The sequence below is a fragment of the Dipteris shenzhenensis genome, chromosome 6 (genome assembly GCF_047967505.1).
Source record: "Dipteris shenzhenensis isolate YYH24624 ecotype China chromosome 6, Dip_SZ_1.0, whole genome shotgun sequence".
NCBI classification, from domain to species: domain Eukaryota; kingdom Viridiplantae; phylum Streptophyta; class Polypodiopsida; order Gleicheniales; family Dipteridaceae; genus Dipteris; species Dipteris shenzhenensis.
This window is the reverse complement of record NC_141601.1, coordinates 31,014,918-31,033,527: the sequence shown is the minus strand read 5'-3', so window position 1 is coordinate 31,033,527 and position 18,610 is coordinate 31,014,918. Positions and strand designations below refer to the sequence as shown.

The 18,610-nt window shown below is 42.3% G+C and overlaps 1 protein-coding gene across 2 annotated transcripts in view; it reads left to right on the top strand.

The window, feature by feature from the left end:
• The window catches only part of LOC147901051 (Guanylate-binding family protein), a 67,562-nt gene that overhangs the window by 22,398 nt on the left and 26,554 nt on the right, over window positions 1–18,610 (top strand). The window lies entirely within an intron of this gene.

The following is an 18,610-nucleotide window of genomic DNA, read 5'->3' as shown; positions in this document are numbered from 1 at the left end:
AAAAAAAAAGAGCTTTCACGTAATGAGATTTGAATTTCAGACAGCTTGCTACCACCGAGGTTGGCTGGGAGGTTATTGAATGTGCCTACACCCGTGAATCGACATAACAGTGTAGGAGCAAGCAGATTTTCGCGTGTCATTTGGTATCAGAGCGGTACGATCTGTGGAGAGTAGATCGTTCGTGTCGTTTGGTTCGGGTCATCGAGTAATTCGTCAACGTTGAAGTTACGTTGGATAATCAACAGTGGCGCACGCGGAGGTTTACGAGTTGTTGTCTTCAAAGGCCTCTAGAAATTGCAAGGGCTAGTTATTGCATAGGACGTGCACTCCATGAGAAGAAGCACGCAGAACGATCAGGGGTAGAGCTGATGAGCAGCACACGACCAAAGTTACTATGTGTTCACGGACGTCATCGCAACGCTGGTCATGGAACTAGTTGTCGCAGGATGGTTGAGTTCACGTAAGCTGTTGACGAGTTGAAGGTGAGGTAGCTAGCAGAGTTACGCACGTTACGGTGAATAGCTAACCAGACAAAGACCACACTGTAGTTTATTGCGGAGCAATTTTGGAGAGTAGTTAAGCCCAGGTCTTGTGCCTTCGTCGTGACGGTGAACTGCTACGTGGAGGAAGTAGAAAGATCGAAAGGATTGCTGCGTCAGATATATAGCAAGCTTGGTTGCAATTCAGGGAATTGGAACGCTTGCGGAGAACTCAGGACGCTGTCATATCGAAGATCAATAAAATTCACTGAAAGTTGTCGCAGACTGCTCCAGAAACAGCTGAGAAGTATGCAGAGAAGCCTTGGATCAAGCTCCGTGCTCTATATGTGAAGCAAAACTCTGTGCAGAGGATGAGGACAGTCACAGGTTAATAATTTGGTTAGTACTGAAGGCTGTGGGGGGGCGTTCGAATCGTGGGTCAATTGTTGTGCGAAGTCCGTGAGTTACAATAATTTGGAGTGGACTACAGGGACTAGTTGATCTCTTCATGCAACAAGAATTATAACCGGGGAGCTCTCTATGCCTTCTAAGTTTTCTTGGAGATTATGCTTGTTTATTTGTCTGCGTGTTTGAGTCAATTTGGATTGCAGGAGTTTTCCCTAGTATAGAGAAAAGTGGTTTTGGTTACAGTGTGATTTGTGATTTCAGTTTTAAATTTAAAAAACACACACCCATTGACCTAAATGGAAGTAGAAGAAGAAGCTTCTAGGATGGATCCCGTAGAGTCGGGAGTCCGGCCGACCCCGCAGGTGTCGCGCCTAGCAAGTCATACACTATCTGGCAGAATTGCAATGTTAGAGGATGCCTTGCAACAGATTTTAGCGCAGCAGTTGCAAACAAATGTGGGGCAGTCTGAGCTCAGGAAAATGATACATAGTATGTCTGCCAGACCATCTCATGAGGAGAAAGGTAAATCTCCGATGGAACCAGAGTCTAGTGTTCGTACGGTCGAGCCTAGGAGGGCTAAGGTGCCTAATATTACCAATTATAGGCCAGAAAAGTATTCTGGTCGGATGTCTGACCGTAGTTCATTGACACCTGGTTACACAAATGGGACGAGGCCTTCACCATTTGTGAAATCAGGAATGATATGAAGAAAATCCGCGAGGCCACCCATATGTTTAATGAGGCAGCGGATAGGTGGTGGATAAAACAACAGAAAGATGGTGTAGCATCCACTACTTGAGAGGGGTTTAGGGTTTAAAAAGAAATTTTTTTTGTTATGTGTGTCTGTTGCTAAGTTAGTAATAGTGCACTTGATAATATCATGTTAAAGCCCGCAGCAACGGGGTATACAGCCTTTAATGATACGGAGTTAATTAAGATGAAAGGGCAAGTAGCTAATCATGAGGTCATTGTGTTGTTTGACTCAGCATCAACACACAATGTAATTAACTCCAAGCTTGTAAAGAGGCTGAAACTAAAGACTAGCCCATCTGACTATGCATATGCAGTCAAGATGGCAGACAGAAGTTCTCTTGAAGTATGGGACCAAAGGGTTACCCAGTTGGAGCTTCGAATTCAGGACTATGCTGACAAGCTTGATTTTGAAATGACTAAGCTTGCTCATGCAGACATAGCCCTGGGTAAGGCTTGGCATTCTAGGAAGAATCCAGCCATAGATTGGAGAAAGCACATTTATCAATTCGAGATGAATGATGTGCTGTATGTCTTACGAGGTGAAAAGGATATACCTCAAGGACCGTTGGTTTCCATGATAGAAATTCGAAAAACTCAAGAAGAGTTTTTGTTTCTTTGTACAGCATCGGTAGAGCCGATTGATGATTCTTCGGCTAGCACTGATGTTGCCCAAAATGGAGAGATGGCCAAGCTGGCTAATCAAATAGCAGAGGAGTTCTCTGATTGTTTTAGGGATGAGCTACCTTATGGGTTACCTTTAGAGCGGAATGTTCAGCATAAGATTGAACTAATCCCGGGGGCAGAACTTGTAAATAGACCTCCCTATAGGTTGAGTTTTACCGAAGAAGTGGAGGTACGAAGACAATTGGAAGAATACCTCAAGTTGGGGCATATTCAACCAAGTTTCTCACCTTTTGCTTCGCCAGTGATATTAAAGAAGAAGAAAGATGATACTTTTCGCCTTTGTATAGATTACAGAGCATTGAATAATATCACTAGCACATGTATCCGATGGCTTGGATCGATGATTTGCTAGATGCATTACATGGGGCCGTAATTTTCAGTAAGATAGATCTTCAGTGTGGCTACCATCAAATCCGTATTAGAGCCGTGGATGTGCATAAAACCGCTTTTAGAAGCAGGTTTGGACATTATGAGTTTTTGGTAATGCCCTTTGGACTTACCAATGCTTCAACTACATTCGTCATGCTTATGAACGATTTACTACGTCCGTATATCGGAAAGTTTGTAGTACACTTTATTGACGATATTTTGATATTCAGTAAAAGTATTACTGAGCATCATGAACACTTAAGAATAGTGTTCAGTACTTTGAGGAAAGCCAGTCTTTATGTAAATTAAAAGAAAACTATACTGTGTATGGTAAGACTTGAATATTTAGGATTCATAATTACTCATGAGGGGGTAGAAATGGATCCAAAGAAAGTGGCTGCGATACTGACTTGGCCAATCCCTCAGAGTTTGACCGCTTTGCGATCATTCTTGGGATTTGTCCAATTTTATCGAAGGCATTTCAAAGGATATTCCGAAATAGTATCGCCATTGACTGATCTGACCTCAGATAAAGTACCTTTTATATGGGGACAGAATCAACAGGAAAGTTTTAACACCATAAAACAACCTGTGGTCTCAGGACCGGTATTAAAACTAGTTGATCCCTAGAAACCGTTTTTCCTTGAAACGGATGCAAGTGGCATTGCGGTAGGAGCAGTTCTCCTCCAAGAGGGAAGGCCAATAGCCTTTGAAAGCAAGAGGCTTTCTCCCTCTCAACGAAATTGGCCAACTCATGAATTAGAGTTGTATGCTGTTGTCCATGCTCTGAAAACATGGAGACATTATTTGTATGGATTAGAGTTTTATGTTGATGTTGATCACGATACTCTGAAACATTTTTGTAAACAACTTGACTTGAGAGGCCGCCAAGCTAGATGGGCAGAACTCATGCAAGAGTTTAACTTGACGATTCGGTACCGAAGAGGGAAGGATAATAAAATTGCTGATGTGTTGTCATGCATTATGCATAATATGAGTTTCACGGTATTAGAGAGTGCTCTAAAGATCAAGATTAAAGAAACTCAAAAGGTGGACGAGTTCGTCCAGAGCCTTTGGCCTAAGGCTCATGTGTTCAAACACGGGGAAAAGGATGACTTGACATCTAGAAAAGGCCAAACTTATGCAAGATATGCCATAAGTGATGGTATGCTGAAAAGAAATGGCAAGGTAGTAGTACTGAATCAGAATGATCTCAGGCAGAGAGTCATTCAACAATGCCATGATAGCCCATGTGCGGGACATCTAGGAGTTGAGAAGACATATGATCTCGTGAAGCGAGATTTCTTTTGGCCGAAGATGAAAAAGCATATTAATGAATACGTGACACGCTGTTTTTCGTGTCAAGTCAGTAAGGCAGAACGGGTGAAGCCACCCGGACTTTTACGGCCCTTGGAGATACCACTAAGTAAGTGGGAGAGCATTTCGATGGACTTTATTATGGGTCTGCCTATGACACAAGGTGGATATGATTCTGTCCTTGTGGTGGTTGATCGTCTTACCAAGATGGCTCACTTCATTCCAACTAGAGAGTCTGTTAGTGCCCCGCAAGTGGCGGATTTGTTTATTAGACATATATTTCGTTTGCATGGATTACCCAAATCCATAGTGTCAGACAGGGATGTCAAATTTACCGGTCAATTTTGGACTGCGGTATTTGAGACACTAAGGACTGAGTTGGGAATGAGTAGTGGGGATCATCCAGAAACGGATGGTCAGACGGAAAGAATCAACCAAATTTTAGAGGATATGCTTAGAGCATATGTGTCATTGAGGCAACATACATGGGACAAGTGGTTGCCATTGTTAGAATTTGCCTACAATGATAGAAAACATTCCTCTACAGGGTTCAGTTCGTTTGAGCTGAACTATGGTTATAGACCAGCGAATCCAACTATAGTTGAAATACCTCAGAAAGTGCCTAGTGCCACGAACTTTGTGGTTCAGATGCGGGAGATGCTAGCACTTGTGAGAGCAAACATCCGCCAAGCTATGGATAGAGCTAAGGCGTATGCGGATGAAAACCGATCCGCTAGAGAATTTAAGGAAGAAGAAAAAGTTTTTCTCAGAGTTCTTTCGCACTCTAAGTCTTTGACTGCAAGAGAGTGTGCTAAATTATCACCTCGATATTGTGGGCCATGGTTAATTCTAAAAAGAATAGGCAAGGTAGCCTATAAATTAGAATTGCCACAGGGTTGTAAGGTGCACCCAGTGTTTCATGTTTCTCGTTTAAAGAAATTTTTGCATACAGGTGACTCACTAATCGAGGGTGTTGTTTTGTTTCAGGAGATAAAGGATAATGCAAGACGCAAACCAACAGGAATCCTGGACCGAGGAACAATGCAAGTGCGCAATCGGAAGATACCCACGGTGTTGGTTGCATGGCATGGTCTACCTCTATCAGAAGCTACCTGGGAATCCGTATACCAGTTACGGAGAGTGTTCCCAGACTTTATAATCGAGGACGTTGATGCTTAAAGAGGGAAGGAATGTTACGCTCAAGTCGAGATAACATGACCTCGGAAGGGTCACTCAGCATTTTCCTTTAAAGGATCAATGTTTGTATTATATTTGTTTGGGCTTCATGTAAATGATAAAAAAGGAATAAAGGTCAAGGTCCTTGGTGAGGGTGACATGGCACTAGACTAGGTGGATCTAAGGCTAAGGGACTTAAATGCATAAAATATGCCTAGGGGCAAATGGATTCAATGATATCCCAAGAGAGAAATGATGCATTAAGGAAAGACCCTAATTTGGAGACATATGGCATACTAGATCCATCTAGGGAGTTTTGGGGCTCGTTGGGCATAAGCAAGCCAAAAAAAAAAAGAGCTTTCACGTAATCGGATTTGAATTTCTGACAGCTTGCTACCACCGAGGTTGGCTGGGAGGTTATTGAATGTGCCTGCACCCGTGAATCGACGTAACAGTGTAGGAGCAAGCAGATTTTCGCGTGTCAGGAATGCAAGTAGTTCAAGCAAAAATCAGAAAAAGGGCAAATGCAACTATTGCAAGAAGCCAGGACATTACATTGCAGAGTGTTAGAAAAGGATTGCCAATGAAAAGAAAAGGCAAAGGGATAGCTCTAGCAGTAATTTTGTCGTCCCTACTGAAACTCGTGCTTCAGATGCACATGGTGAAGCTCATCTTGCCGAAGGTGATAGAGATTTTGTGTCTGCATTTAATGAGAAGATGGATGCCAGGGAGGATTTGAATGCTGAAAATCAATTAAGGGATGCTTCTCTTGTTGCAAGTGATACATGGTATATCGACAGTGGTGCTACTAAGCACATGACTCCTCGCCAAGAGTGGTTTGAGAGCATCACACCTGTTCATGGCAGACAGGTTACATGAGATGTTTTGTATGTTCCAGATTTGAGGAAAAACCTGATTTCAGTTTCAAACATTGCCCATGATCAACATAGGTTGGTCGAATTTCAGGATAACCAATCAAGGATCCAAAGAAAGGGTATCAAGTTGTAGCAACAGGCACATATGACAGAGGCTTATACAAGCTTGATGCTCAGCCTTATGATAAGAAGGTATTGGCTTTAGCAAACACTTCCCAAGCTGATTTATGGCATGCCAAGTTTGGACATGTCCATCACAGGGCATTGTCCTACTTGTATAACAATAATATGACTCAAGGAATGCCAAAATTGCAGCAACCAGCAAATGAAGTGTGTGAGGGGTGTGTACTTGGTAAATTGCATCGCTTGCCATTCAATAAACAAGGCAAGAATCGGGTCAAGGCAACCAGAGTGTTACAGATAGTGCACAGTGATGTATGTGGCCCCATGACTATTCCCACGCATAGAGGAGCAAGGTACTTTGTGACCTTTATAGATGACTTCTCCAGGTTCACATGGCTTTTCCTCATGAAGGAAAAATCTAAGGTGTTCTATTGGATTCAGGAGTTCAAAGCTATGGCTGAGAACCAAACCAATTTTAGAATTGGAACACTCAACTCAGATAGAGGGGGAGAGTACATGTCACATGCATTCCAGGGATTTTTAAAGCAGCATGGGATTAAACATCACTTGACATGCCCTTACACACCATAGCATAATCCACTCTCTAAGAGGAAGAATCGTACTCTCATGGAGATGACGAGATGCATGCTGAAATTCAAGAGAGTCTCAAAGGCTTTTTGGAGAGAAGCAGTTGTGACAACCACTTACATTCAGAACAGATGCCTTACCAAAGCTTTGGTTATTGTGACTCCATTTGAGGCTTTGTATGGCTTTAAGCCAAAGGTTAGTCATTTCAGAGTTTTTGGCTCAGTGGCATATGCTTTTGGTTCCAAATGCACATCGGACAAAGCTTGATGACAAGAGTGTCAAATGCATTTTTGTGGGGTATAGCACTGAAAGCAGAGGATTTAGGCTTTATAATCTCGCTACCAGGAAGGTAATAATCAGCAGAGAGGTTTTCTTTGCTGAGAATGAGTGCATGCAGCCCACTAGTGCAGACTTGCCACCATACGATGACACCCCTTTGGACATCATCCAGTTTGAGGATGATGAGATGGAGTCTCTTGATCTTCCCCTTCTACTTCTCATAGTTCAGATGGCTTGCCACATGTTGAGGATGGCTCTCCCTCAATGTTTCAGATTTGCAGCCAATTAATGAGAATAGACAGCCTCATGTTTGGAGGCATTATCAACGTCGTGAGGCCACTAAAGATGCTGATGCAGCCTCGAGTGGTACAGTAGCGAAATCTATTCCACGTTGGGCAAGGTTGACTATTCAAGATGCTAAGGATCAGCCTACTTTGGGGAAAACCAGGGCCAGCACTCCGAAAAATCAGAAAAAGGTCAATTTTGCTTTGATGACCTCAGTGATGGAAGCTGAAAATGAGCCTCAGAGCTTCAAGGATGCTCAACATAATCCGGCATGGCATAAAGCTACGGAAGCTAAGATTAAATCCATTGAGAAGAATGCCACATGGGACTTGGTGATGCGCCCAAAATGTGGTTGGCACGAAATGGATTTATAAGGTGAAATACCATTCAGATGGCACAATTAAGAAATACAAAGCCCGTTTGGTTGCCAAGGGGTATGCACAAGAGGAGGGGATAGATCATAAGGAGACTTTTGCTCCAGTGGCCAGGATGACTAGCATTTGTTCTGTCATCTCTCTTGCTGCGTTTTATGGTTGATCAGTGTACCAGATGGATGCCAAGACCGCTTTCCTCAATGGAGGTCTTAAAGAGGAGGTCTGCGTACATCAGCTCCAAGGTTTTGAGGAAGGGACAAGAGCACAAGGTATGCAAGCTCAGGAAGGGTCTATATGGACTGAAGCAAGCACCTCGTGTGTGGTATCAGAAGATACATCAGTTTTTAATGTCCCAGGGCTTCGTAAACACTCATATAGAGCCAAATCTGTATGTTCTGCAGCAAAAATCAGAATAATTGGTCATGTTGGTACTATATGTGGATGACATCATACTCATTGGCAGTGATTTGCAGCAAATTACAGCAGTGCAGTCCGCTTTATGTCACAACTTTGACATGATAGATTTGGGCCTATTGCATTATTGTCTTGGCATTGAGTTTTGGCAGACCCATGATGGGATTTCTATGTCACAGACAAAGTATTCAAAGGGGTTGTTGCAAAAATTTTAAATGGAGAACTGTAAGCCTGTGGCTACTCCATTGGAAAAGGGACTCAAGCTGAGTAAGCATGATGCTGCTGAAAAGTTTGATGGCACTTTGTACAGGCAGTTGGTTGGCAGTTTGATATATCTATGCTCCACACGGCCTGATATTGCCTACGTCACAGGGCTTTTGAGCCAGTTCATGCATTGTCCCACGATCACACATTGGAATGCAGCAAAGAGGGTTCTCAAATATGTCCATGGCACTCTCTCTCTTGGCTTGCATTATGCTTCAGATTGTGATCTAGAGCTGAGTGGTTTCACCGACTCAAATTGGTCAGGGGACATTGACGACAGACGGTCCACTACTGGCTATTGCTTCTCATTGAGTTTAGTCTGTATCTCATGTCTCAATAAGAAGCAAGAGCGAGTCTCTCTTTCCTCCAGTGAAGCAAAGTACAAAGCTGCAAATTCAACCACTACGGAGTTAATGTGGTTAAGGAAGCTTTTGCATCACTTGCATCATGCACAGGATGGCAAAGCAAACCCTATCTTTTGTGACAGCCAGAGTTGCATTGCCATAGCCAACAATCATGTCTTTCATGCTCACATGAAACACATTGAAAATCATTATCATTATGTACAGGATTGTATTTCTGATGGCTTCACTGATCTCATCTATTGTCCATCTGAAGACAATGTGGCGGATATCTTCACCAAAGCCCTATCAACAGATCTTTTCTTATGACATCGACATGGCTTGGGGATCAGAGCCATTCTCACAATGTCAAGGGGGGTTGTAAAGTGATTTACAATGACATTGTTTTCATGTACTCCCATAGGTTGCATATCCATTTGGATGAATTTGTGCAACCATGGTACTTTAGGTACTGCAGGGTACACCTGAGACATTTCCAGGCTACTTTCAGCCATATCTTTGAGGGGGGATTTGTAAGACATTACAAAGATATGGTGTTGTAGGCATAAAGTCAACCCTATGGTTGATCAGTATTACTTGGATACTATATATACCAAGTACTTGTATTGTTTCATTTGAACATTTCTATTGGAGCTTTCTTGTGTGTGCACTCTCGCTCACTTGTGTTCACAACCTGTCTCCACTTTGTTCCAACACATGGTTCACCGTTTCCCAAATGATGAATACTGGTGTTTGTCTACACTTCTAATTTACTTTCAAAATCAATGATGATTGGCATTAAAGGCATTATATAGATACACTGACACTAACATAGAAATATTTTTGGATGATGACGATGCGAAAGCAATCTTGCTGAGCAATCTACCTCCAAGATATTTGAATTGGTGACTATTGTCAGGCTAAACTCCAATTCTTTAGGTTTTCATGAAGTTTGTCTCCATGTTGATAAGCAAGGAGCGTAGGTATGAGGCACTGTTTCCTGGAGGCGAGATAGCGTATGTTGTGAAAGACAAGGGTAAGGTGTCATACACTGGTAACAAGAAGAACCAACTAACCTATGACTCCTGTGGTAGAGAGGTACAACCATCGAAGCTTGGCTCTAAAAGAGCATATGACACACAAGCCAAAGAGTCAAGCATGGAAGCATGTTTTATGGGGGAAACTCAAGCTAACAACTTTGTTGGACTGGTGTAGACAAGAGATGCCCGTGATCAACCTAAGGATAACTATGCGTTCTAGTTAAAGTTTGACGTTGGTGACAATTTTGGGATAGTTTTTTGTTTTTGGACCCTGTGTGGGTGACAGCATTGTTAAGCTTGTTATCTTGTGACTGCATATTTATATTTCCCCCTACTTGGTTTAAGGGGGGATTGTTGGGATTTTACATTGATGCACTAGCAAACCCTGATAGGGGGGGTCTTTCTCTAAAGATTTAGAAGTGTTACCACATGGTAGGTGGCTATGTAGTGGCACACTTGGGAGTTCATAAGGCAGCAACTCCACAAAGGGTGACCCTTCTCCTCCGATCGGTTTGTGGTCTCTTGGCTCATGAGAGTCCCCTTGGGTGTCTCTTAGCTGACACTTGGATTGGTAGTGTAGTAGCCCTTGAGTAGCATTTGGATTTGTTTATTCTTCTATAAAGTTAAAGCAGCTAGTCATGAGAAGAGTAGCCTTGCAACAATAAGAGTTTTTAGTCATCTTTGTGTTATTGTAAGCTTGATTCTAGGTCTAAGTTCGTGTATAAGTTAATGCAAGACAGTTTTTGTGTTCACAATAGTGTCGTCTGATCTCGGAATTCTATATTTCATGCAATATTTTATGTGATATTTCATACTATGATTATTTTGGGTTGTGAAGAGATATACGAGTTGTATGCTTTGACATCCAATAGTAGTGAGATGCACCGATCTTTGTAATTGGTCATGTGGAGAAGCTCCAGTATTGATAATCCATGATACGTCAAACCCAAGCGAAAAGGTTGCCTTTGTATAGATTTCTTCTACAGCCACAAAGTGCCTCAACTCAACCTGAGCACTATTACAAGACTCCTCCTTGGATAGATTTAGCATACCATTCTTCTTGTCTGCAGCCTTATTTCTACATCATTTTGAATGTATTGTAGTAGAAGCATTTTGTAAAGTGCCTCTTTTGTTGAAGTAGAAGCATTTATTTCTAGTTCTCTTGTCCTATAAAGAAGATGAAGGAACATAGTGGAGTAGGGAGAGGAGGTAGGGTAGGAAGGGAAGAGAGCTATGGAGGACGGAAGAAAAGGAAACAACTAGAAAGTATGAAAGACATAATGAAAGAGCATGAACCAAAAGAAAGTACTCACATGTTAACCAAAGTGCTTGTAGGCTTGATTAGATTGAATGATGACAAGTACAAGCCTTTATAGATAGGCATACACACTAGAGTGCACAAATGTATATGGGATGGCTCCCAATATGACACGTGGCACTCACACATAATACTCTACTAGAACTCCTAGTAGAACACACCAAAACACACTCGACTTCATGTTCTAACACCCCCCATGAAGGAAAGGTGAGGGACTATTGGAACGGAACCAAGAATAGAACATGACAATGATGGACTACTAATCTGTGCACCTCACGTAACTCAGAGGCTAAAGTCTGAGCATGTTCAGAGGTTGATCCAAGCACTCTCATGGCTTAATCCCTAAAAATACTGAGTATCCAAGCTGAAATTTCAAAACTCGAGTTTTAGGTCAAAAAACACAGTTTTGAGTGTTTTTCTCAAATTTCAGCACTGGATTTGCTATTCATAATGTCATCCAGCAGTAATAGAGGTGGGCGACTGTAGAGATAAAGGCAGCAGCTGAAAAATGACCTCGACCAAACCCTAAATCATAAAAAACAGTGTGGCGACTGGTAGAGAGGCCATGAACTGCAGATTCAAGTTGTTGAATAGCTGGAAAGTGGCTCTATAATAGTCACCCAGCCTGTAGGAGCTACTTGGAGCTGATTTCCGGTGATGAAGTGCCTCCAAACTTCCTCGAAATGCAACAACAGCCCACGAACGTGCTGAAAAGGGGGTCTAGAGCAGTCGCCCTAGCTGGAACAGCAGCTTAGAGTGAAGTTTTTGCAAGGAAGAGCTCTAAGACCAGCAGCTTCACCAATGGCGACAGCTCCAAGCTTGAATTTGTTGAAGAAGAGCAGCTCATGGAGAGGCTAAGGGTGAGAAGAGGGCTGTCTTCCATGAGGAAAGAGGGAGAGTACATCCTCTTTCTTGGCCTCCCTCACCTCAATCCTTTGGAAGAGCAAGAGGGTAAAGGAAGAAAGAAAGGGAGGAGGAAGGATGGCTCTGATACCACATGAAGGAACATAGTGGAGTAGGGAGAGGAGGTAGGGTAGGAAGGAAAGAGAGCTATGGAGGACAGAAGCAAAGGAAACAACTAGAAAGTATGAATTACATAATGAAAGAGCATGAACCAAAAGAAAGTACTCACATGTAGACCAAAGTGCTTGTAGGCTTGATTAGATTGAATGATTTGACAAGTGACAAGTACAAGCCTTTATAGGATAGGCATACACACTAGAGTGCACAAATGTATATGGGATGGCTCCCAATATGACACGTGGCACTCACACAATATACTCTACTAGAACTGCCAGTAGAACACACTAAAACACACTGAACTTCACTTCAGGTTCTAACAGAAGAGAGGTTACTGGAGTCTTTACCGTTCCTTTCTTCGAGCTTATAGAGATAGTTAAATAGTCTTTGCCTAGCCTTTTGATAAAATAATAGTTAAATAGTCTCCTTGCCTAGCCTTTTGATGAATCTCCTCCTTTAGAGGCATGGCATTGAACTCCTCAAAGGTGAGTGAGGTGTCCGTATACAATGCCATGACGAGGCTGTCATACCTACGGGAAGGAATACAGATGCACCTTCATGCAAGCTCTTCATTGGTGATTGCAATACTAATTGCAAACATATGATCCCCTAGGTTCTTCACCCTTGTGATGAACTGCACCATCAGAAAGACTTAAAAGTGTTACTTTTTCAATCAAAAAACAAACAGGGATTTTATTAAGTATGAAAAATGTCCCAAGAGCAATGTGCTCGAGGCAAAAGTATACCATGTGTAGCATGATAAAATCCTGAGAGGGTCAAGCCCTACACAACAAAAAAGGCCAGTAAAGATCCAAGGTTGAGGCTGAAAGTGCACTTGAAACTTGTACTGGCCTCCAAGTAGAAGTGAAAGCCTCTCCACTCCTTGAGAAGATAGTCTTTCTGACAAAAGCAGCCTTGGAAGGCACCTGCATACTTGATCAAATGACCATCAAATGACCATCAAGTATGGTTTGGGATGCTATGCAGCGATATCCCTGGTGGCAACATGCCTTTCTTTGTCGTGACTTTAATAATGCTCCTTAACAAGGAGATAATACATTAGGTCACACACATATGATGGCTTAAGAGAGGCAAAGTTAGTCTCAATTAATATTGCAATTTAGTTTTGTTGATCTTTGGAAGGAAACTTCCCCTCTGCTACCAGGTTTTACTTTTCAACATAATGCTCAGCCTTTGTATCAGGCTTGATTGGATCGCTGGTACAGAATCAATCCACATTATGGTGACATTCTCACTTCTACTTTATGGATAGATCATGCCTTCACGCATTCTGATCATGCTTCACTTTGGTTGAGGATCTCCTTTCATGAAATTTCAGTTGATCCCCTGTCCCACAGGAGACTCCTCACTGTGAATAACAGCTATCTAGCGCATGATCATTATAAAGAGATGGTGTAGAATATCAGCCTCTGTCAAAGCAGAGTCATATTGATATGGATTATGCATGGGATGCATTTGTATTTCGCATGCAATCAGTGATTTGTGACTATGGTAAAGAATACATGAAGGCATTTAGAGTGGTTGTTGCTAGAACCAAAAACACTAGTCAATCTTTGACTGCATTAAGTCAGTTTTGGCCTTTGTCTTTTGATGAAAATGCAGTTTTATGTCAGGCTAGATACTGTTTGCAAAGCAATGATCACAGGAAACTTACTAAATGGGAGACGAGGAAGACAGAGAGCCTTTCTTAACAAAGGTTTCTCCTCAAAGGAATTTTTAAGAGTCTGCACTTCAAGAGACAATGTGCAAATATCTGCAAAACCTAGATGCCTGATGGTATTTGGACTTCCTCTAGAGCCCAACTTGCTACATCCTATGTGGATCATTTTTCCAAGCAATTTGGGGCAGTTGATCCTCCTTCTCAACAAGTTCTTGATGCGAGGTGTCAGTTATTACAGCATGTTTCTCCTATTCTCTCTCCTCAGCAACCTCTAGATCTGGAAGATTCATTCACTGAAAGAAAATTATTGGATAGGGTAAAATCCTGTGGCAGATGGAAATCTCTAGGGGATGGTCTTACAGTTGAAATTTTTATTGCATTCTCGGATATCCTCAAGTCAACTTTGCTGCGCATGATAAATTATGCATGGGAAAGCAGTACATGCCAGACTCATGGACAAAAGGGCTGGTCAAGCTTCTTCCTAAGAAGTAGATATGTGAGTCTTTGGCTGATTGGAGGCCGATTACCCTTATGCCTAGCATTTACAAGATCATCACTAAAATGGTAGTGAATCGGATTAAAGGGTATTTGCATGATGGCCTTCATCCTGCGCAATATGGTTTTGTTCCTCGTAGGTGCATCACTGATAATATTGCAAATGCCTATGTAGGAATAATATGCAAAATATACCCAACATGATGTTTTAATGCTCCAAGTTGATATAGCTAAAGCATTTGACACAGTTCAGTGGGATTTTATTTTGCAAACTATAAATGCATTGGGTTTTGGCCAAAATTGCAGCACATTATTTATTGGCTCTACAATGACAGTAAAGCTGCTTGTATACTATCTGGCGATATTTCTGAAAAGTGGATCCTTCAGTGCTCAGTGCGGTGATAAGACAAAAAAAGCAATAAAATACTAGCACTATGAATAATGTAGGGAGACACATAGGTGCACATAGTTAGCTAGTGATGGGTTTTTTAATGGCTCCAAAGACATATTTTCCCAAAAAAAGATGATATGATGTAAATATTTGACTATGGATGGTTGAATGTCAAATGTAAAAGTTTTTTCTATAAAATGTGTGTGATAAATGATCTTATGTGCATGGAATGTTGTCATGTCAATATCTGTGTTACATCCAATGTGGTAAATTCGTGGGCATGCATCAAAATACCTTGTTTTGAAGGATGGTTGTGTGCTAGTGAAATGTGACCCCAATTGTGTGAGCAATGGTCTTGGTGCAATGTTTTTTGAGGCTAAGTAGAAGGGTGGTAAAAGGAGTCAATGACGTGGAAAATTTACGTAGAGAGGTGGCAAGCTACAACTTTACGTGGAGCCAATGCTGCAATACGTTGGGACTTGGCTCATTACGTGGGGACTTGGCTCATTACGTGGGTGGCATGAAGGATTTTCCAAAAATCTACACAGACATCGCCTGTTGTCTGAGATTCCTCCAGCCACGTCGAAAAGAACTCTTCACTGTATCCAATCAGTGTATTTTCCTACTCTTGCATTTCACAATTCTCCTCTCCACCTTTCAAGCCTCCCAAAGTTGCAACGGCCTTTCCCAGCTACCTTCCCTGGTGTCTACTCTCTGTTCGCAATCCCCAACCTCCAGACCAAGTCCTCTGATCTCTCCTCGGCCACCATCCTCCCAGCCTGCAGTCGCGATACCCCAGCTACACACAAGTAGCTCTCCTGCAACGTTGCAGCGCCTCTGTCGTGGAATATCCCTACTCCTCAAGCTCCCGTCCTTCTTCTCCTTCTCTCGCCTTTACGAGCCCCTTCCAGCAAGCATGCTTTCCTCCGCTCTCTCTCTGCGTTGTTATAGAGGAGGAGCACAGATTGTAGAGGAGGGGAGAGAGGCTTTCCAAAAAGCAGGAGAGAAGGTGACGACTCTGGTTTTTTTAAAGAAGAGAAGGAGGTGTGTGCTAATTGCACATCGCTGGTGATCTACGCTGCCTTCTGCGCTGATTGTGAGAGAGAGCTTTGCTTGCTTGAGGCGCACGTACAAAGCTTGCCCCCCCTTCGATGGATTTCTGTCGTTGGTATTTGAAGAGCTATTGATCGCTTGTTCTTGAGGGGAACGAGAATTTGAGGAGAAAAGCCAAAGGATTGCGCAAGAGACTGCTCATACACTGAGGAGAGATTGCTGCATACATGAAGACAACGCTGATTGGGAAGTTGCCCATACATGTGGACAAGGAAGGGTGAGGACCTGTTCGACTGAAGTCTGGAGGATCTTGGATCTGGAGGAGTTGTGGCTCATTCCTATTGCTTGTGGTACCACATATGTGCGTTATTCATGTCTGATTGAGTCTTGTTCATCGTGTCACTTGTGCCATCTCGGTTGAGAGTCTTCCTGGTGTCTTTGTGCTTGTTTGTGGCTTGTTGAGGGTATCATCTCAAGTCATTGTGGTCCGGGTACATGCTCTGGGCGTCGTGCATTTGCTCTATTTCTATTGGAGCCCATATTGCTAGTCTGATCCCATAGGGAGTCCCGACCTCATCTACAGAGCTAATTGAATTATAGTGATTTGCTGGTTGTTTTTTCTCTCCTTTTGCTTTCATGAACGTTACTCTTGGCTGTCTGAGGCATGACCATGCATGCTGAACTGGTAAACATTTCCATGGAATGAAAAAGAGTTGCTTCACACCCGTCCTGTCTTCAGTTGCATAGGCTCTTCACTAGGTTTCCTACCACTTTTCTTTCATCAGCAGCAGGGTTGTCCACTAAGTGCACTCTTATATGCCATAGCCACTCATCCTATGCTTGAGTATATGGATCATCTCGTAGCCTCTGATGAGCTTCATGGTCTGGAAATTCATGACAGCAGCCCTTTGATAGCTCAAGCTTATGCAGTTGATTTCTTTTTTACTCCACAGAATACTGATCAGGACCTAGCTTGCTTGATGTAGGCATTATTATTATATGGGTTGGCGGCTGGTCTTTATATTAATTTTCAAAAATCTAAATTGTTGCCTTTGCATTCTAAAGACTGGCATGCTCTTTTATGGCATGGGAAAGTTGTTCCACCCAATCAGATGGTTCAGCATTTGAGCTATCTTTTGGATTGGCCGGTTACACGTCTCCAACAAGCTCATTGGATTTTAGCCAAGCTTAGAAAAACTTGGAAGATTGGAATTTGGCAACATGGTCTCTTCATGTTAGGCTACGAATTGTTCAATCGATTCTGGTAGCTTATATTCAATTCTACTTGCCTCTCATGATTTATAGCAAGGCTGAATTGTCTTCTTTTATGTCCATTGTTTTGGAAACTTTTTGGTGTTCAAAACATGGCCAGAAGAGCTTGAGATTACTCTCATTACAGCATCTCTGCTCACCAAAAATGCACGGGGGATTACATATCCTTAACATTCGAGTGCATATCCTTGCTCACAAAGGAAAGATGATGCTGCATTTTCTATAGGATTCTCAGCCTTGGGCTGCAATGATACGTCGTTTGTTATTACAGCTCAACACTCTTGCTTTTGGATATTGGCAGCCTACACAATGTGATTTTATTTTGGGTTCCGTGGAAGGAAAAATTAAAGGTTGCCCTTTTGTTTCTAGCATGCTGCTGGATTGGAAGCATATCCTCTCTCATTTGGAATGAAATGGGTGAGATTCTTTACAATGCAACTCTCTCAAAGCAGAGAGTATACATTAGTCTAGAGTTTTTGTCCCTTCGTTGCAAGTGCAGGAACCTCACCGCTCGTATTTCCTCAGTTTAAAAGGCATCCATTCAGTGGAAGATGTCATTCAAGATGAGGGGTTTCCTCTTTTTTTTCCATTGGCTGCTGCAAAATTTGACCTTGGTATGCATTACAGATCTATTTGGCGGAAAGTTCCAGCTATGCTTCAGCCTTTTCAGCCCATTCCACCATTGGAGCTTTAAGAACGTCTTCATGATTGGATTATTACTTCTCCAGGATCGTTCTTGAAACCTTTACGGCTGTCACATATTACTGTCTCTTCATTACATGGTTCTTTTACCCCCACCATGGATTTCTCACAAGCTCAATCAGCTTTGGCGAATGAATCGCACGGCAAAGTGGTGGCGCAAAAGATTGAAACAAATTTGGCATTCTAAAATGCCACTCAAACAACAAGTTTTCTTGTGGCGAGTACTGTTGGGAGTTTTTCCATCTGGAAAACTATTGGCATCGCAGACATATTGCTTCGGCTGGTTGTCGCAGATGCTTAGTTCCACAGGAGTCTGTGCCACATCTCCTTTGGCATTGCTCCTCCACTTCGAATTTTCTCACTTTCCTTGGACATTGTTTACATGCCAGATTTCCAAATGCTGTCTTTGGAAAGTTTTTCTGGATCTTTGGGATACACCCAGCTACAAAAGAGTTTGATTTCTTTTTTGTTTGGGTTCACTACTGGGCGCTCTGGGCTCTATGGAAGGATAGAAATCATAGAGCCTTTGGTGATCCCACTGTTTCTATTTTTACTTTCTTTAGGCGCTCTCTGCAACAATCTTTCTATGATTGCTTGCAGACCAAGTGCATAGATCATGATGTATATCTGTCTTATATGGAGGCTTTCTCTTGATGTATTTCTCATCGTCCTATTTTGGGATCATGATTTTGTAATATAAAGTAACTCAATTTTCACTTTTTTAAAAAAAGTGTATAGTGTCTCTCCAAATACTGGCCATGGGGTGAGATGGGTTGGTTCAGGTGCCTCTGTGCATCTGGATCTCCAGATATGCCAAGCTGAAATGCTCATTTTGATCTCCCAATAAGTGTGCAGGTCTGTATATTACCACTTGAGGTCTAGACAAATAGAGCCAAGCCACTAAGCCCT